This window comes from Rutidosis leptorrhynchoides, chromosome 10 (assembly GCF_046630445.1).
Source record: "Rutidosis leptorrhynchoides isolate AG116_Rl617_1_P2 chromosome 10, CSIRO_AGI_Rlap_v1, whole genome shotgun sequence".
NCBI lineage: Eukaryota > Viridiplantae > Streptophyta > Magnoliopsida > Asterales > Asteraceae > Rutidosis > Rutidosis leptorrhynchoides.
In genome coordinates this window covers 24,298,486-24,311,314 of record NC_092342.1, presented here as the reverse complement: position 1 = coordinate 24,311,314, position 12,829 = coordinate 24,298,486, and the positions used below count along the sequence as shown (strand labels likewise).

Sequence of the window (12,829 nt, the reverse complement as noted above, 5' to 3'; positions counted from 1 at the left end):
AATATCTAGATATTTATATATTCATGTAAATATCTAGGTTCTAGAATGTTCCATGGAGTAGTATAAATATGGGAGGAGATTTCATTTGTGTTGTGTGAAGTTGTGAGAGTGAAATAAGAAGTGAGTTGTGAAGAAGAGAAGAAGAGTGTGAGTTAGCGAAAGTAGAGAAGAGAAAGCTTGTAAGTAATATTGTAATTGTAATTTAATATAAGTGTTTTTGTTAAGTTTCCCGATCAAGCCTTAGTTTGTGTTTAAGTTCTTAGTGCACTTTTGTTGTTCTTATTATATGGTCGGCTCTGTCGCCTAAGTAATACATGGTCAGTTATACCGCCTAAAGATATATGGTCGACAATGTCGCCTAAGTACATTGTGCACTAAGGATTTATAAAATTAAAGGCTAACCAACGTCAAAGTGTTGGTGTAGTGAGTCTAGTATAGTCTAGATCCTCTATAGTGGGTGTGTTGGGCTCGTCGAAGCTTCCAACAATTGGTATCAGAGCAGGTCGTTGGGGATCATTTCTAGTGGAGGAAATCGGTAAACGTTGGACGTTTACATCGACTTGTTAACACCAAGGCTTTAAGGGAGATTCTGTCGGAGCACAGTTAGGAACTGTGAAAGCTCATCGGTCTGGGACCAAGCTTATTGGACGTTGGACGTCATAATGGCAGATCTTGCAAGTACGAGCAGTGGAATCAAGAGTCTCAATAACCACAACTATGGTTATTGGTGGACTTGTATAGAATCTTACCTACAAGGACAAGATTTATGGGAAATAGTTGTTGGTAGTGACACAACGCCTCCACCGAAAGAAAATGCTGAAGCCTTGAGAAAATGGAACATCAAGGCCGGGAAGGCTTTATTTATATTGAAGACTACAATCGAGGAGGATCTATTGGAGCACATCCGTGACGAGAATACACCAAAGGCAGCTTGGGAAACTTTTGAAAAATTATTTTCAAAGAAGAATGAAGCACGCCTCCAGCTCTTGGAAAATGAGCTCGCGGGTATCTCACAAAGAAGTCTGTCTATTTCTCAGTATTTCACCAAGGTGAAATCTATCTGCCGTGAGATATCTCAACTTGCTCCTGAAGAGAAAGTGAGTGAATCAAGGATGAAGAGAATTATCATCCACGGCCTAAGATCCGGGTATAATGGATTTATAGCCGCTGTGAGAGGATGGCCTACTCAACCATCATTAATAGAGCTGGAGAATTTATTGGCTAACCAAGAGGCATTAGCCAAGCAGATGAATGAAGTGAGCATAAAAGGCGAAGAAGAAGCACTCTTCACCAATAAGAAGAAAGCAACATCTCGAAGACAAGAGGCGATGAAAGAAAGTAAGACATATGGGTGGAAGGGTCACCCAAAATCAAAAGGCAACGCTTCAGGGGGAGCTCAACAAGGAAGAAGAGATCGTCGCCAACAATACGGGGAAAATGATAAGAGAAGGAATGGTGAATGCTTCAATTGTGGCAAGAAGGGTCATTTTGCTCAAGATTGTAAATTCTCCAAAAGGCGAACTTTCGAATGAAATGTGGCTGCCGCAAGAGATGAGAAAAAAGATGTCACATTCGAAGCAACCATTAATGAGGAAACATGGGATGCAGAAGCTGGACTCTCTGTTGAAGCTGACATAGATGATCAAGCTCTTACAACAACTTTGAAGTCAAAAATAAACTACAAAGATGATTGGATCATCGATTCTGGGTGCTCAAATCATATGACCAACGATGGGACGAAGCTGCAAGAAATGGAGGATTACAAAGGAAAGAGAGTCGTGTTGACAGCCAACAATTCAAGGTTGTCTATTTCTCACATTAGAAAGACAATAATTCCAAATGAAGGCGACTCTCATAAGCTCCAACTCGAGAAGGTGTATCTTGTCCCTGGCCTAAAGAAGAATTTATTGTCAGTACCACAATTAACAGCAGAAGGGAACTATGTGCTCTTTGGACCAGAAGATGTGTCCGTATTCAAGAGAGTGAAGGTGGTTGGCAATCCAATTATGCAAGAAAGAAGAATAGAGTCAGTCTATGTACTATCTGCTGAAACAGCATATGTGGATAAGACTCGGAAAAATGAGACGGCTGATCTTTGGCATGAACGTCTTGGGCATGTGGGCTACAACAAGTTAAAGGAGATGATGGTAAAACACATAGTAAATGGGCTTCCTCAAATTGATATCCGAACATATACAATATGTGCTGAATGTCAATTTAGAAAAGCTCACCAATTGCCATTCAAGGAGTCACAACATCAGTCCAAGACACCACTAGAGCTCATACACTCAGACGTCTTTAGCCCAGTGAAACAAACATCACTTGGAGGTATGAAGTATATGGTGACATTCATTGATGACTTCTCAAGGTATGTGTGGGTTTACTTCATGAAGGAGAAGTCAGAGACTTTTCTGAAGTTTAAAGAGTTTAAGAAGAAGATAGAAAGTGAGCTCAATTATAAGATTCGGTGCTTACGCACAGATAATGGAAGAGAATATCTATCGACTGAGTTCAATATCTATCTTGAGAAGCACAAGATCAGAAGGTAATTAACTTGCCCCAATACTCCACAACAGAATGGAGTGGCAGAACGCAAGAATCGTCACCTTGCTGAAACTTGTCGAAGTATGCTTCATGGTAAGAATGTACCAGGAAGATTTTGGACCGAATGTATGAGGACGGCATCGTACGTGATTAACAGACTCCCACAAACAAAGTTGGGGTATATTTCACCTTATGAAAAATTATGGAAGATCAAGCCAACCGTCAACCATCTCAAGGTTTTTGGATGTGTATGCTACGTTTTCGTGCCAGATCATCTACGAAGCAAATTTGATAAGAAAGCAATTCGGTGCATTTTTGTCGGTTATGATGAATCAAGAAAAGGATGGAGATGTTGTGATCCAAATACTGAAAAGTGTCATACTTCAAGAAATGTGGTATTTGATGAAACTTCTTCATGGTGGTCACCTCAAAAGATAGAGCTTCCAGAATCTCATGGATTAGAAGAAGTTCCAGAAGAGAAAGAAGAACATAAAGAGCACATATCGGATCCAATTAAAGAAGGAGATGGATCGTACTCTAAGAAAACGAGACCATGGAAAACTGGGGTACATCAATCTACATCCGAAGAGGTTCGTCCAAGCCAAATGGATGCCGAGGAGCATGTGCAAGAATTACGGAGATCAATAAGGCCGAGACTGTAGTGACCCGAACTTTTCCATGTTTATATATATTAATTGAGATTGATATTTACATGATTAAATGTTTCCAACATGTTAAGCAATCAAACTTGTTAAGACTTGATTAATTGAAATAGGTTTCATATAGACAATTGACCACCCGAGTTGACCGGTGATTCACGAACGTTAAAACTTGTAAAAACTATATGATAACATATATAAGGTTATATATATAGTTAACATGATATTATGATAAGTAAACATATCATTAAGTATATTAACAATGAACTACATATGTAAAAACAAGACTACTAACTTAATGATTTTGAAACGAGACATATATGTAACGATTATCGTTGTAACGACATTTAATGTATATATATCATATTAAGAGATATTCGTACATCATAATATCATGATAATATAATAATTTAAAATCTCTTTTGATATTATAAACATTGGGTTAACAACATTTAACAAGATCGTTAACCTAAAGGTTTCAAAACAACATTTACATGTAACGACTAACGATGACTTAACGACTCAGTTAAAATGTATATACATGTAGTGTTTTAATATGTATTCATACACTTTTTAAAGACTTCAAGACACTTATCAAAATACTTCTACTTAACAAAAATGCTTACAATTACATTCTCGTTCAGTTTCATCAACAATTCTACTCGTATGCACCCGTATTCGTACTCGTACAATACACAGCTTTTAGATGTATGTACTATTGGTATATACACTCCAATGATCAGCTCTTAGCAGCCCATGTGAGTCACCTAACACATGTGGGAACCATCATTTGGCAACTAGCATGAAATATCTCATAAAATTACAAAAATATGAGTAATCATTCATGACTTATTTACATGAAAACAAAATTACATATCCTTTATATCTAATCCATACACCAACGACCAAAAACACCTACAAACACTTTAATTCTTCAATTTTCTTCATCTAATTGATCTCTCTCAAGTTCTATCTTCAAGTTCTAAGTGTTCTTCATAAATTCCAAAAGTTCTAGTTTCATAAAATCAAGAATACTTTCAAGTTTGCTAGCTCACTTCCAATCTTGTAAGGTGATCATCCAACCTCAAGAAATCTTTGTTTCTTACAGTAGGTTATCATTCTAATACAAGGTAATAATCATATTCAAACTTTGATTCAATTTCTATAACTATAACAATCTTATTTCAAGTGATGATCTTACTTGAACTTGTTTTCGTGTCATGATTTTGCTTTAAGAACTTCGAGCCATCCAAGGATCCATTGAAGCTAGATCCATTTTTCTCTTTTCCAGTAGGTTTATCCAAGGAACTTAATGTAGTAATGATGTTCATAACATCATTCGATTCATACATATAAAGCTATCTTATTCGAAGGTTTAAACTTGTAATCACTAGAACATAGTTTAGTTAATTCTAAACTTGTTCGCAAACAAAAGTTAATCCTTCTAACTTGACTTTTAAAATCAACTAAACACATGTTCTATATCTATATGATATGCTAACTTAATGATTTAAAACCTGGAAACACGAAAAACACCGTAAAACCGGATTTACGCCGTCGTAGTAACACCGCGGGCTGTTTTGGGTTAGTTAATTAAAAACTATGATAAACTTTGATTTAAAAGTTGTTATTCTGAGAAAATGATTTTTATTATGAACATGAAACTATATCCAAAAATTATAGTTAAACTCAAAGTGGAAGTATGTTTTCTAAAATGGTCATCTAGACGTCGTTCTTTCGACTGAAATGACTACCTTTACAAAAATGACTTGTAACTTATTTTTCCGACTATAAACCAATACTTTTCTGTTTAGATTCATAAAATAGAGTTCAATATGAAACCATAGCAATTTGATTCACTCAAAACGGATTTAAAATGAAGAAGTTATGGGTAAAACAAGATTGGATAATTTTTCTCATTTTAGCTACGTGAAAATTTGTAACAAATCTATTCCAACCATAACTTAATCAACTTGTATTGTATATTATGTAATCTTGAGATACCATAGACACGTATACAATGTTTCGACATATCATGTCGACACATCTATATATATTTCAGAACAACCATAGACACTCTATATGTGAATGTTGGAGTTAGCTATACAGGGTTGAGGTTGATTCCAAAATATATATAGTTTGAGTTGTGATCAATACTGAGATACGTATACACTGGGTCGTGGATTGATTCAAGATAATATTTATCGATTTAATTCTGTACATCTAACTGTGGACAACTAGTTGTAGGTTACTAACGAGGACAGCTGACTTAATAAATCTAAAACATCAAAATATATTAAAAGTGTTGTAAATATATTTTGAACATACTTTGATATATATGTATATATTGTTATAGGTTCGTGAATCAACCAGTGGCCAAGTCTTACTTCCCGACGAAGTAAAAATCTGTGAAAGTGAGTTATAGTCCCACTTTTAAAATCTAATATTTTTGGGATGAGAATACATGCAGGTTTTATAAATGATTTACAAAATAGACACAAGTACGTGAAACTACATTCTATGGTTGAATTATCGAAATCGAATATGCCCCTTTTTATTAAGTCTGGTAATCTAAGAATTAGGGAACAGACACCCTAATTGACGCGAATCCTAAAGATAGATCTATCGGGCCCAACAAGCCCCATCCAAAGTACCGGATGCTTTAGTACTTCGAAATTTATATCATGTCCGAAGGGTGTCCCGGAATGATGGGGATATTCTTATATATGCATCTTGTTAATGTCGGTTACCAGGTGTTCACCATATGAATGATTTTTATCTCTATGTATGGGATGTGTATTGAAATATGAAATCTTGTGGTCTATTATTATGATTTGATATATATAGGTTAAACCTATAACTCACCAACATTTTTGTTGACGTTTTAAGCATGTTTATTCTCAGGTGATTATTAAGAGCTTCCGCTGTCGCATACTTAAATAAGGACGAGATTTGGAGTCCATGCTTGTATGATATTGTGTAAAAACTGCATTCAAGAAACTTATTTTGTTGTAACATATTTGTATTGTAAACCATTATGTAATGGTCGTGTGTAAACAGGATATTTTAGATTATCATTATTTGATAATCTACGTAAAGCTTTTTAAACCTTTATTGATGAAATAAAGGTTATGGTTTGTTTTAAAATGAATGCAGTCTTTGAAAAACGTCTCATATAGAGGTCAAAACCTCGCAACGAAATCAATTAATATGGAACGTTTTTAATCAATAAGAACGGGACATTTCAGTTGGTATCCGAGCGTTGGTCTTAGAGAACCAGAATTTTGCATTAGTGTGTCTTATCGAGTTTGTTAGGATGCATTAGTGAGTCTGGACTTCGACCGTGTTTACTTGAAAAATGATTGCTTAACAAATTTTGTTGGAAACTATATATTTTTAACATGTGAATATTATGTGATATATTAATCTCTTAACGCGTTTGATATTATGTGATAGATGTCTACCTCTAGAACAAGTCCCATTGACTCACCTAATAATAATGAAGAGTCAAATGTAAATTGGAATGATTCGTGGACTGATTCACAAGTTCCCGAAGAGGAACCGGAAGAAGAGTCGGAACCGGAAGAAGAATCGGAACCGGAAGAAGAATCGGAACCGGATGAAGAAATAGAACCGGTGGGGGAAATAATAAAACGGTTAAGAAAAAGAAAATCCTCAACCAACCGACCAAGGTTAATTATGGTCAATGGTGTTTCCGCCAAGGAAGCAAAATATTGGGAGGATTACCAATTCTCCGATGAATCGGAATCCGACGAGAATTCCGATGATGTTATAGAAATTACCCCAACTGAATTTAAAAAAGCAAAAGATAATAATAAGGGAAAGGGCATAAAAATAGAGAAATCGAATTCCAACCCCGATGAACTTTATATGTATCGTCAACCCCCGAAGTCCTTAAGTTGTAACAATGACCCGGGAACCTCTAAACCACCAGGTTTTTCTAAACCAATGTGGAAAACGACGGCTCGTATTAGGGGAACATCATATATCCCTAGAAACTTGGCAAAACGAACCAAAACCAAAGAAGAAGAAACAAGCGAGTCGGAATAAGATAGTTGTATTCGTATGGTGTAATATATGTAATATAGTGTGCTTATGCTTTATGATATATGTAGAAATTGCTTGTAAGAATAAGTATTTTTTTTATGAATCTAACTCTTGTCTATTTTACAGTTTAAAAACACAAAATGGATAGACAACCCAATATTTTAAGAGACCTACCCGGAGACATGATTGATGAAATCTTGTCTAGAGTCGGTCAGAATTCCTCGGCACAACTATTTAAGGCGAGATCAGTTTGTAAGACATTCGAAGAACGTTCCAAGAATGCCTTGGTTTATAAAAGGCTTTCGTTCGAAAGATGGGGGATATCACATTGGGAAATCCATAAGTTACGATGTGTTTACTTTGACGCATATATTGCGGGGAACCCAAATGCTATTTTACGCAATGGGTTAAGAAATTATTTTGACTCAATATATCCGAATATTGGACTTCGTGATTTAGAAAAAGCGGCTAACATGCAACATAAAGAAGCATGTTATGCTTACGGATTAGTAATGTTCGCTTCTCACCAAAGTGAGAACAAGAACATCGGGCTACAACTATTAAACAAAACGTTTCCACAAGTGATGGAGTCGGTAATTGGGGTAAGAAATGAGGTTTTTAGATTGTTACGGGACTGTTGGACATTACGTAACCCTCGTCCCTTTGACGACGTTACAACACGCTGTCTTATCAACGGCCATAACGGTTATGTTCCACAAGACCAAGGATGGGAAGTAATCCTAGTAAAACCAGAATGCATGACTTATTTCTGGACGTATGAATTACGTGTTTTTATTGCCTTTGCTGAACGACTTGTGTACTAGCTAGAATTATCTTCACAACCATCTTGTATCAAATTTATTGTGTGCTATATTTCATGCTATATGTAAAATAAGCGGTATTGTAAGTTTGTAAAATATTGTGTAAAAGTTTGAACGCGAAATATTATTATAATCAGTTTTTCATATAGAATTGTAGTAGTTGAATTGTATATTAGCTACTAAGTATGAACTTAACGGGTAGGTACTACCCGAATTTAAACTTATAAAACGCTAATATGAAGAAAAAGCTTTTATAAATGAGTTCATATTATGCTACGAAATACTATTAACTACTCTTAATATTCTGTATGATTAACTTGTTCCATTTGACTACTTTGAAGGAAATGGCACCGACTACTCGACACACCGTGAATATGAATGAAGAGGAATTCCGTACTTTTCTAGCTTCAAACATAGCCGCAGTACAGGCTGCGCTACATACCAACAATAACCTTGGATCTAGCAGTACAGGAAATCGTGTAGGATGCACCTACAAAGAATTCACTGCCTGCAAACCTTTGGAATTTGATGGAACCGAAGGACCGATCAGATTGAAACGGTGGACCGAGAAGGTCGAATCGGTGTTTGCCATAAGTAAGTGTACTGAAGAGGACAAAGTGAAGTACGCTACGCATACCTTCACAGGTTCTGCGTTAACATGGTGGAATACCTATCTAGAGCAAGTGGGACATGACGATGCGTACGCACTACCGTGGTCAGCATTCAAGCACTTGATGAACGAGAAGTACCGTCCCAGAATCGAGGTCAATAAGCTCAAGACAGAACTTAGAGGGTTACGAACCCAAGGATTTGATATTACCACGTACGAAAGACGATTCACAGAATTGTGCCTATTGTGTCCGAGAGCATTCGAAGATGAGGAAGAGAAGATCGACGCGTTTGTGAAAGGATTACCGAAAAGAATCCAAGAAGATATAAGTTCACACGAGCCCGCCTCTATACAACAGGCATGTAGAATGGCTCACAAACTAGTGAACCAGATTGAAGAAAGAATTAAAGAACAGACTGCTGAAGAGGCCAATGTGAAGCAAGTCAAAAGAAAGTGGGAGGAAAACGGTGATAAGAATCACCAATACAACAACAACAGCAATTACAACAATTATCCCAACAATCGCAACATCAATCGCAACTACAACAAACGGCCCAACAACAACAACAACAACAACAACAACAACAACAACAACAACTACAACAATCATCCCAACAACAATAATAACCGCAACAACAACAACAATCAGAAGCAGCTATGCCAAAGGTGTGAAAAGTATCACTCGGGGTTCTGCACCAAATTTTGCAACAAGTGTAAAAGAAATGGTCATAGCGCGGCGAAGTGTGAGGTCTACGGACCAGGGGTTAACAGAACCAAAGGAACAAATGGTGTCGGAACGAGTAATGGCGGAGCAAGTAGTGTCGGAGCAAGTTATGCCAATGTAGTTTGTTATAAATGTGGAAAACCGGGCCACATTATTAGAAATTGCCCGAACCAGGAGAACACGAATGGACAAGGCCGCGGAAGAGTTTTCAATATTAATGCGGCAGAGGCACAGGAAGACCCGGAGCTTGTTACGGGTACGTTTCTTATTGACAATAAATCTGCTTACGTTTTATTTGATTCGGGTGCGGATAGAAGCTATATGAGTAGAGATTTTTGTGCTAAATTAAGTTGTCCATTGACGCCTTTGGATAGTAAATTTTTACTCGAATTAGTAAATGGTAAATTAATTTCAGCAGATAATATATGTCGGAATCGAGAAATTAAACTGGTTAGCGAAACATTTAAGATTGATTTGATACCAGTAGAGTTAGGGAGTTTTGATGTGATAATCGGTATGGACTGGTTGAAAGAAGTGAAAGCAGAGATTGTCTGTTACAAAAATGTAATTCGCATTATACGAGAAAAAGGAAAACCCTTAATGGTGTACGGAGAAAAGGGCAACACGAAGCTACATCTTATTAGTAATTTGAAGGCATAAAAACTAATAAGAAAAGGTTGCTATGCTGTACTAGCACACGTCGAGAAAGTACAAACTGAAGAAAAGAGCATCAATGATGTTCCCATTGCAAAAGAATTTCCCGATGTATTTCCGAAAGAATTACCGGGATTACCCCCACATTTATCTGTTGAATTTCAAATAGATCTTGTACCAGGAGCTGCACCAATAGCTCGTGCTCCTTACAGACTCGCACCCAGCGAGATGAAAGAACTGAAAAGCCAATTACAAGAACTTTTAGAGCGTGGTTTCATTCGACCAAGCACATCACCGTGGGGAGCTCCTGTTTTGTTTGTCAAGAAGAAAGATGGTACATTCAGGTTGTGTATCGACTACCGAGAGTTGAACAAACTTACCATCAAGAACCGCTACCCACTACCGAGAATCGACGACTTATTTGATCAACTACAAGGCTCATCTGTTTATTCAAAGATTGACTTACGTTCCGGGTATCATCAAATGCGGGTGAAAGAAGATGATATTCCAAAGACTGCATTCAGAACATGTTACGGTCATTACGAGTTTATGGTCATGCCATTTGGTTTAACTAATGCACCAGCTGTGTTCATGGACCTTATGAACCGAGTGTGTGGACCATACCTTGACAAGTTTGTCATTGTTTTCATTGATGACATACTTATTTACTCAAAGAATGACCAAGAACACGGTGAACATTTGAGAAAGGTGTTAGAAGTATTGAGGAAGGAAGAATTGTACGCTAAGTTTTCAAAGTGTGCATTTTGGTTGGAAGAAGTTCAATTCCTCGGTCACATAGTGAACAAAGAAGGTATTAAGGTGGATCCGGCAAAGATAGAAACTGTTGAAAAGTGGAAAACCCCAAAAACTCCGAAACACATACGCCAGTTTTTAGGACTAGCTGGTTACTGCAGAAGGTTCATCCAAGATTTTTCCAGAATAGCAAAACCCTTGACTGCATTAACGCATAAAGGGAAGAAATTTGAATGGAATGATGAACAAGAGAAAGCGTTTCAGTTATTGAAGAAAAAGCTAACTACGGCACCTATATTGTCATTGCCTGAAGGGAATGATGATTTTGTGATTTATTGTGACGCATCAAAGCAAGGTCTCGGTTGTGTATTAATGCAACGAACGAAGGTGATTGCTTATGCATCTAGACAATTGAAGATTCACGAACAAAATTATACGACGCATGATTTGGAATTAGGAGCGGTTGTTTTTGCATTAAAGACTTGGAGGCACTACTTATATGGGGTCAAAAGTATTATATATACCGACCACAAAAGTCTTCAGCATATATTTAATCAGAAACAACTGAATATGAGGCAGCGTAGGTGGATTGAATTGTTGAATGATTACGACTTTGAGATTCGTTACCACCCGGGGAAGGCAAATGTGGTAGCCGATGCCTTGAGCAGGAAGGACAGAGAACCCATTCGAGTAAAATCTATGAATATAATGATTCATAATAACCTTACTACTCAAATAAAGGAGGCGCAACAAGGAGTTTTAAAAGAGGGAAATTTAAAGGATGAAATACCCAAAGGATCGGAGAAGCATCTTAATATTCAGGAAGACGGAACCCGGTATAGGGCTAAAAGGATTTGGGTACCAAAATTTGGAGATATGAGAGAAATGGTACTTAGAGAAGCTCATAAAACCAGATACTCAATACATCCTGGAACGGGGAAGATGTACAAGGATCTCAAGAAACATTTTTGGTGGCCGGGTATGAAAGCCGATGTTGCTAAATACGTAGGAGAATGTTTAACGTGTTCTAAGGTCAAAGCTGAGCATCAGAAACCATCAGGTCTACTTCAACAACCTGAAATCCCGGAATGGAAATGAGAAAACATTACCATGGATTTCATCACTAAATTGCCAAGGACTGCAAGTGGTTTTGATACTATTTGGGTAATAGTTGATCGTCTCACCAAATCAGCACACTTCCTGCCAATAAGAGAAGATGACAAGATGGAGAAGTTAGCACGACTGTATTTGAAGGAAGTCGTCTCCAGACATGGAATACCAATCTCTATTATCTCTGATAGGGATGGCAGATTTATTTCAAGATTCTGGCAGACATTACAGCAAGCATTAGGAACTCGTCTAGACATGAGTACTGCCTATCATCCACAAACTGATGGGCAGAGCGAAAGGACGATACAAACGCTTGAAGACTTGCTACGAGCATGTGTTATTGATTTCGAAAACAGTTGGGATCGACATCTACTGTTAGCAGAATTTTCCTACAACAACAGCTACCATTCAAGCATTGATATGGCGCCGTTTGAAGCACTTTATGGTAGAAAGTGCAGGTCTCCGATTTGTTGGAGTGAAGTGGGGGATAGACAGATTACGGGTCCGGAGATTATACAAGAAACTACCGAGAAGATCATCCAAATTCAACAACGGTTGAAAACCGCCCAAAGTCGACAAAAGAGCTACGCTGACATTAAAAGAAAAGATATAGAATTTGAAATTGGAGAGATGGTCATGCTTAAAGTTGCACCTTGGAAAGGCGTTGTTCGATTTGGTAAACGAGGGAAATTAAATCCAAGGTATATTGGACCATTCAAGATTATTGATCGTGTCAGATCAGTAGCTTACCGACTTGAGTTACCTCAACAACTCGTGGCTGTACATAACACTTTCCACATCTCGAATTTGAAGAAATGTTTTGCTAAAGAAGATCTCACTATTCCATTAGATGAAATCCAAATCAACGAAAAACTTCAATTCATCG

The 12,829-nt window shown here is 37.2% G+C and overlaps 1 pseudogene; it reads right to left on the bottom strand.

Annotated features, from left to right (window-relative positions):
• The window catches only part of LOC139870116 (uncharacterized), a 52,519-nt pseudogene that overhangs the window by 31,121 nt on the left and 8,569 nt on the right, over nt 1-12,829 (bottom strand).